The 9,141-nt window shown below is 42.2% G+C and overlaps 1 pseudogene; it reads left to right on the top strand.

Annotated features, from left to right (window-relative positions):
- Nucleotides 1–825: 825 nt before the first annotated feature.
- Nucleotides 826–9,141, top strand: part of LOC122557085 — an 80,048-nt pseudogene continuing 71,732 nt past the window's right edge.

The following is a 9,141-nucleotide window of genomic DNA, read 5'->3' as shown; positions in this document are numbered from 1 at the left end:
CAGACCTCACTTTCTCCTCCCATGTACATTTCACCTTGTATAAGGATTAAAAAACTACAGCCACACATTCAAAACTAATTCAAATTTCCTTATGTAAAATGAACTCGGGCAGCAGGGGATGACAATAATATTTCTAATATGGGAGAAGACCCGTTCATTTTTAGAAGAAATCTTAGATAGCTTTTCTTTGACTGAAGTTCAACTTGGTTTGGATTCACTTGGGAGCTATTCCTTTTAAAACCAGCACTTTGCCCAAACTCTGAGGACAGAGAACGAATGCACTTTGATCGTAACTGTTCTGAAAACAAATAATTTAACTCAATAGAAATGTTTCGTGTGGAAATTGAATGATTAGCTAAGCAGAGTTACACCTGTTATGAAACACAGTAAGAGGCTGACTTCTGACTCAACAAGAATAATCCATTCATGAGAAGTTGGAGGACTTTTGGCCAAAAGGAGTGTCCTCATTTTACTTCCAATTCTTGTGCAAGTGGAAGAATAGTTCATTGATGTCCGAAACTGGACCGAAGGCATTTATTTCGGTTCTTACTGAATGACAATCGGCCAAACCTTCCACAGGACACGGTGAGTATTTCAACAAAACAAAACAGTAAAAACCCATGTAAGACAATGAGAGATACTGTTGATTTGTAGATTTTGATCGTTGTGAATTGTAGACTCTCTGTGGACCTCTGGCTGTTTCTAACCTGACAGACATTGCTGCTAAATAGAGAACTGCACCATTTTCCGATAGTCGTGGGGAGTGGTGACTGTACATTTCACTTGAGATTTAGTCTGAGAAAGATTAATGTCTGAACTTGCCATTTCAATTCTTTCTCCCAGGATACCGCCAATGAACATGGTGCTGTGGGTGATGAGAATGTGGAACGGGGTAACTGGTCTTCGAAGACTGATTACCTGCTCTCAATGATTGGCAATGCAGTGGGTTTTGGGAATGTTTGGAGATTTCCTTACCTGGCTTACAAAAACGGAGGAGGTATGGTAGACAAATTAAAAATATCGGAGAGTAAGAAAGGCAGATCTAAATGGATCGATTTGTTGACTTATCCTGAAAATTGTAGTTCAGTAAATAACAAATGTTTATTGCACCAAATATAATGCAGTAAATAATGCAGGATTAAACAATTCCAATGTGAAATGGTAAATTTTATCCCACAGCTAACAAGTTTGTATACTATTTTCTTATGAAGAGGGAGATATGTCAAGGTAATAGTTTAAAATTAGCAATATGATGCATCAAATATATGCTATTTGTAAACCAAAGTAATTGGTTCATTTATTAATTTGGAATATATTTTCAAGTGATATTGTTTATAATGCATGAGCCATCCACATCAGATATATTTACTGCACAGTGTGTGAAATCCTCAGAATAGCAGGCTCCTTAGTCAGGCCCTGTGTTCAGGCTTGTACATTATCATCAAACCTGCTCAAATCAGGGCTCTTCACAACCCACACCATTGGATTGATGGAAACCAAGGATAAATGTATAAGAAATGTCACAACATAACTGTGTAAAGTGACCTGAAAAGATATCTGATTGTGTTAGAGAGTGAAATTCACAAAACGGGAATTTGGGCATTCGTAGAGATTTCAGGGTAAATTTTAATCCAACCCACACAGTGTAAGCATGGAGTTTCAGCTTGAAAATTGAAATCCTTTCCGCTATTTTCCAGGTGCATTCCTTATTCCTTACTCTGTCATGCTGGCTCTTGTTGGGATACCATTGTTTTTCTTGGAGTGTTCCTTTGGTCAGTTTGCCAGCCTCGGGCCTGTTGCAGTGTGGAGGGCTGTGCCTATGTTACAAGGTGAATGTTTATTTTATCAATACAGTCACAGCAAATTCAAAAAAGTAATAGTGATGATTTAATAAATAATAATAAACCTCCCTTACCTGACAAAGGTTAAAGCCAAACTTGCGTAGTAATGTTGCACTCTGATCTGCCATACACGTTATTAGATGTGGAACATGCTGTCTATTGGCTTTTTGGCTCATAGTTTGTAAGGTTTTTTTATACAAATTATGAATTGAAACCCAGGATTGGGGGCCTAACACAGCAGAGTGACATCACTGGTAAGGCATAAGTTCATTGGTTGATAATAGCTACTAACTTGACTATTATTGGCTACTTTCAGGTTGAAGGTAAATAAGGGAAATATTTAGAAGGGTAGTACCTGTGAGATTCTTCACGTATGCCTGGATTCTCTGCACCACCATATGCTGCCTACAAAGTGGCTTCAGGAGGGGGAGTTTGTGACTGTCTCACATCTCCTTTGCAAAGGGAGCCTGGAGAGAGATGCCACACCTGTGTCACTCGCCCATCTCCACCGCCTTGGAGCTGTCTGCATTGGACCCACTGTTATAGGAGTCACCATTCCTCAGGCGCCATCTCATCACTGCTGGGCCCATCTCACTGCTGCCTCCAATACTGGGTAGAGTGTTGGGCCCCGCAACCAGGAGTTCCCACTCCGGGCCTCCCGTGATTCCAGCCAGGAGTGTCCTGCTCCGCTGCTGCCTTGGTGACACCAGGTGTCCCCGCTCTGGGCCTACTGCGAGCCTGAGTGCCTCATTCCACTGACAGGCCAGTCTGCTGCCATGCCAAGATTCCCGCTCCTGCCACTGTCCTCCACTGGGACCTTGAAGAGTCCATCACCTCTGTCTCCGATTGCTGGAGGAGCAGGAGAACGTCCTTGCTACCATCACTGCCACCTCCAATTACCGGAAGGCTGCCACCACTCTGTGTAAAGCCTACTCTTGTTACCTCCGACCAACCCACCAAAGAAACGAGAAATGAAAAGAAAAAAAATCAAGACAGAGCAGAAATTAAAAGATTTTAAAAAAGTAGATGGAAGTGGATGAGCTCTAGATAAGAGTCTGCATGCAGCCCTGCTACACTGTCGCCATCTTGGAAAATTGAGGGTTTGCAGAGCAAAAATGACCCTGACGAGAGTTATGTCCAGGCCTCACAGAAGCAGTCAGGATATGGGTCAGAAAATAAATCAGGAGATAGAAAAGGCATGTAAAAAATGATGCACAATTACAATAATCATGGGAGTCTTCAATATACAACTGGACGAGGAAAATCAGGTTGGTAGGGGATCCAATAAAAAAGGGATTTGCAGAATGTCTACGAGGTGATTTGTTCAAGCAACTTGTGATAGAGCCCTCCAGGGGACAGTCAATTCTGGATTTGGTGCTGTGTAATGAGGAAATCTCGATTAAGGAGCTTAAGGTGAATGTTCCATCGGGGGCAGTGGCCATAATATGATAAAATTCTCCCTTCAGTTTGAGATGGAGAAGCATGAATCTGGTGTAAGATCTTTACAATTGAGTCAATGTAATCATAAAGCCATGAGGGAGGAGCTGGCCTGAGTTGATTGGAAGGGAACCATAACAGGGAGGACGGTAGAGCAGCAATAGCAGGAGTTTCTGGGGGGTAGTTTGAGGGGCAAAACAGAAATTCATCCCAAGGAAGAAGAAACATAGTAAAGGGAGGATGAGGCAACCACGGCAGACAAGGGAAGTCAGGAATAGCATAAAATCAAAAGGAAAAGCATCCAATGTGGTGAAAATTAGTGGGAAGTCTAAAAATTTGGAGGCAGTTAAAAACCAGCAGAGGATATCTACAAAAGCAATAAGGGGGAAGAAGATGAAATCTGACGATAAGCAGGTTGTAATATAAAAGAAGATTGCAAGAGTTGCTTTAGATGCATAAAAGGTCAGAAAGAGGTGAGAGTGGACATTGGACCTTTAGAAAATGAGGCTGGGGAATTAGTAATGGGGAACAAAGAAATGGTGAAGGAAGTGAATAGGGACTTTGCATCAGTCTTCACTGGTGGAAGACACCATTAGTGTGGCAGGGTGTCAAGAGTCAGGAGGCAGAGGTGAGTGTAGGGGCCATCCCTGTGGGGTAGGTGCTGAGGAAGCTGCAAGGTCTGTAGGTGGGTAATTCAGCTGGATCAGATGGACTACACTTCAGAGTTCTGAAGGTGATAGCTGAGGAGGTTGCACAAGCATTGTTGGTGAACATTCAGGAATCACTGGAGTCAAGGAAGTCGCCAGACAACTGGAAAATGGTTAATGTAACATCCCTGTTTCAGAAGGTATGGAGGCAGAAGGGAGGAAACTATAAGCCGGTTAGTCTGACCTTGATCATTTGTAAGATTTTACAGTCCATTATTAAGGATGAGATTATGGAGGGTTTAGAAGTGCATGGTAAAGTAAGGCTGAGTTAGTCGGGTCGGTCATGTCTGACAAATTTGTGAGAATTCTTTAAGGTGGTAATGAGCAGGTTAGATGAAGGAGAACCAATGGATTTGATCTATTTGAATTTCCAGAAGGCCTTAAATCAGGAGCCATGTATGAAGCTACTAAATGGGATAAGAGCCGGTGGTGTTAGAGGAAAGGTCCTGACATGGTTAGATTAGTGTGGAAACAGACCCTTCGGCCCAACAAGTCTACACTGACCCTTCAAAGAGTAACCCATCCAGACATGGATAGAGGATTGGCTGACTTGCAGAGGGCAGAGATAAGGGATAAATCCACCAGGACTGTTGGGAACACAACATTATACATTAACAATCTGGACAAAGGGACTGGAGGCATCATTGCTATGTTTGTAGTTGTCGCAAAGATTGGTAGAGGGACAGGAAGGTCTGAGGAAGTGGGGAGGCTGCAGAAGTACTTTGTGAGAAGAATGGGCAAAGAAGTGGCAGATGGAATACAGGGTGGGAAATTGTGAGAGTTATGCAATTTGGTAAGACGAATAGAAACAAAGACTATTTTAAAATTGGGGAAAGGCTTTGGAAAACTAAAACATAAAGGGTAGGAGTTTAGGATTCCCTTAAGGTTGACATGCAGGTTCAATTGGCGTTAACATTCATTTCAAGAGGGCTAGGATATAAGAGCAGAGATGTGCTACTGAAGTTGTATAAGGCTCTGGTCAGACAGCATTTGAAATATATGACAATGTTTGGACCCCATGTCTCAGAGAGGATGTTCTGGCCTTGGAGGGGTCCAGAGGAGGTTTACAAGAGTGATCCCAGGGATGAAGGGATTGTCAAATGAGGAACAGTTAAGGACTCAATGGAGCCTAGGAGGGTTTACAGAATAATGAAATTTACAGAATAATGAATGGTCTGAATAGAGTAGACCTGGAGAAGATGTTTCCACTAGTAGGAGAGACTGGGACATGAGGGAACAGCCTCAAGTTGAAGGGACAACTCATCAGAACTGAGATAAAGAGGGATGTCCACAGCCAGAGGGTGGTGACTCTGTGGAACCCATTGATGCAGCAGGTTGTGAAGGCCAAGTCATTGAGTATACTCAAGACAGAGATAGATAGGTTCTTGGTAAGGGGTTCAAGAGTTATGGGGAGAACTCAAGAGAATGAAGTTCAAAAACATATCAGCCATGACTGAATGGCAGAGCAGACTCAGTGGGATGAATGGCCTAATTCTGCTCCTATATCTTATGACCTTATGGCCTAAGACTGGGCATGTGTGATTATCACCACTCACAATGATAATGGTGTCCTAAAGAATTAGTGAGAGGGCGTATAAATGTGTAGACAAGGAACATCATTCTTGTAATCTTGACATAGAACTATAACATAATTAACATTTCCTGTTTGAAATCTTTACTGTTGGACACTGAATGTTGAAGCAGCCAACATAATCGATTAAACAAAACCGATATTTCCCCAAAGGTGTGGTCAGCCAGGGCAGTCTCCTTGTTCTGTCCTGTGCTCACTGAAAGAAAATCCAATTTGGCTGAATGACCAGCCAAATGCATGTCAAATACATTATTTTAAATCAATAATTCACAAACCAGACTCCCCTGTTCTTTCTTCTGTTTTCAGGTGTGGGGATTGCTATGATGCTTCTGATTACAATGTCCAACATTTTGTACAACTGCATCGTTGACTACAGTCTGTACTACCTGTTTGCTTCCTTCCAATCACCCCTGTCATGGGCAGACTGCTTCAGTTGGTGGGGAGCAGATGAAACATGCAGCAGGACCCCCAAAGGTACAGTGTTAGCTTCTACTGGGGAGAGTGTACACACCGACTGTTCATTGTTCATTCTGTCAGTCTGAGTGAGGGAGAGAGATGGACAATAGTTTCAGTGACCATCCTCATTGTGACCATACAGCAGAAAGACTTAGATAGAAAGCAGCAGCAGGAATCATGGCACTGAGTCACTGGAATAGCAGGACAGTCAGTCAGAAATAAATATTGAAACATCAGAATTTAACAGTCTTTCACATGTCTCACTTTTACTTTCACCTTGTCAATAAGTCTGTCTTGTGTTCTTTCTGACTGCGTTCATTGTTTGTATCTCTCTCCATCCCTGTATTGTGTCTCACACCGACTCCATTTTCTGTTTATCACTGTGTTTTTTGAAGCTATCATTTTCTTAACTTATTCTCTTTTTCTGAGTTTTTCCACATATCTATCAGCTCACTTATATTTCTTACACAGTCTGACTCTAAGACACACAGAGTTTTTGTTGCATTTATTTAAATGTCTCGTCTCTTTCAATTTCATCTCATGTTCCAAAATAACACTATTTAGCTCAGGATATCTCATGTCACTATCAAAGGTTACCTCTGTGTGAATTGACAAGGCTTAATGTGAAATCTTGACGTGAAACAGAGAACAAAATACTTCAACTTTGAAAGAAAATCTACTTTTAAATAAACTGGGATTGTAGGTGATCCCTGACCATACTGTACAGACTGGGGCTGTGGGTGATCCTGGACATCAACTACAGTCTGCACAATACAGTAATAAATCACCCACAGTCCCAGCCTGTACAATGCAGTCAGGGATCACCCACAGTCCCAGTCTGTACAATACAGTCAGGGATCACCCACAGTCCCAGTCTATACCATACAGTCAGAGATCACCCACAGTCCCAGCCTGTACAATACAGTCAGGGATCACCCACAGTCCCAGTCTGTACAATACAGTCAGGGATCACCCATAGTCACAGTCTGTACCATACAGTCAGGGATCACCCACAGTCCCAGCCTGTACCATACAGTCAGAGATCACCCACAGTCCCAGTCTGTACAATACAGTCAGGGATCACCCATAGTCACAGTCTGTACCATACAGTCAGGGATCACCCACAGTCCCAGCCTGTACCATACAGTCAGGGATCACCCACAGTCCCAGTCTGTACAATACAGTCAGGGATCACCCATAGTCACAGTCTGTACCATACAGTCAGGGATCACCCACAGTCCCAGCCTGTACCATACAGTCAGAGATCACCCACAGTCCCAGTCTGTACAATACAGTCAGGGATCACCCATAGTCACAGTCTGTACCATACAGTCAGGGATCACCCACAGTGCCAGTCTGTTCCATACAGTCAGGGATCACCCACAGTCCCAGCCTGTACCATACAGTCAGGGATCACCCACAGTCCCAGTCTGTACAATACAGTCAGGGATCACCCACAGTCCCAGTCTGTACATTACTGTCAGGGATCACCCACAGTGCCAGTCTGTACCATACAGTCAGGGAACACCCACAGTCCCAGCCTGTACCATACAGTCAGAGATCACCCACAGTCTCAGCCTGTACCATACAGTCAGGGATCACCCACAGTCCCAGTCTGTACAATACTGTCAGGGATCACCCACAGTCCTGTATTTTTGCATTGAAGAGCTTCATATCTTTATTCTCAAAAATACTCTCTAAATTTTAGGACATTTCCATTATCCAATATTTCAGAAGAATAGAAATCAGTTTTTCTCTGCCTCAGATGAAGTGATGGAAGCTGGTACAAATTAAAACATTTAAAAGTTAGCTGGATGTGTATATAAATGTGAAGGGTTGAGATGGATGTGGGCCAAATGTTGGCAATTAGACTAGATTAATTTCGGATATGTTTTTCAGCATGGACAAGTTGGACTGAAAGGTCTGTTCCTGTGCTGTACATCTCTCTGTCTCGATGACTCTTGATCTTATTTGTTCCATTTAGTATTTCAAAATCTGTGACAAAGTCATCTTTTTAGTTTTTAATTTATAAAGAATAGAATCATTGTCTGTCTAATATCATACAGTTAGGGACATTGATCAACACCCAGAAGACATGGATTTCCCATTATACACCCTCAGAATTCAGTGATGGAATTCCTTATCTCTGGAGGCTTGGACTCACTCAAGTAGCGATCGATTTCTACATCTTCTACTTCAGAGTTTGGAATGTTACATCTTGCCAAAAATAATTCAGATATGAAGAAGTTATTTTTGAGCTAAAATTACAATGAAATTTTTGAAAACAATCATTTCATCTTATCCTTGAGATTTACGTTATTTGAAATTTCACTTTTACATTGCTAGTTTCTGAAAGTGAATTGATAAGAGTACATTCAACAAAGTGGTTTATCTGGGCTCAGAGTAATTATGGATGTCCGTAAGATCATAAGACCATAAGATATAGGAGCAGAATTAAGCCAATTATCCCATCAGGTCTGCTCCATTATTTGATCATCACTGATATGTTTCTCAAACTCATTCTCCTTGTAATGCTTGATCGCCTTACCAATTAAGAACTATTTTATCTCTGCCTTAAATTCACCCAATGACTTGGCCTCCATAGCCCTCTGTGGCAATGAGTTCCATAGATTCGTCACTCTCTGGCTGAAGAACTTTCTCCTCACCTCAGTTCAAAAGGGTTGTCCCTTCACTTTGAGACTGTGCCCCGGGATCCTGGCCTCTCCTATGCATGGAAACAACTTCTCCACATCTACTCTATCCAGGCCTGTCAGTATTCTTAAAATTTCACTGAGATACACCCTCAAGAAAAGACACATGGTACTCAACTGCTCATCGTGTGATAAGCCCTTATTTCCAGGATCATTCTTGTAAACCTTCTCTGAATCTCTTTCAATGCCAGCACATCCTTCCTTGGATACAGGGCACAAAACTGCTCACAATATTCCAAATGAGGCATGACCAAAGCTTTACACAGACTCTGCAGTACATCCCTGTTCTTGAATTCTAGCTGTCTTGAAGTGAGTGCTAACGTTGCATTTGCCTTCATAACTGCCAATGAAACTAGCATGTTAATCTTAAGGTAATCCTGAACTTCCTGTTTGACAGC

Source organism: Chiloscyllium plagiosum, chromosome 15, assembly GCF_004010195.1.
Source record: "Chiloscyllium plagiosum isolate BGI_BamShark_2017 chromosome 15, ASM401019v2, whole genome shotgun sequence".
NCBI classification, from domain to species: Eukaryota; Metazoa; Chordata; class Chondrichthyes; order Orectolobiformes; family Hemiscylliidae; genus Chiloscyllium; species Chiloscyllium plagiosum.
This window is presented reverse-complemented; position numbering and strand designations above follow the sequence as displayed.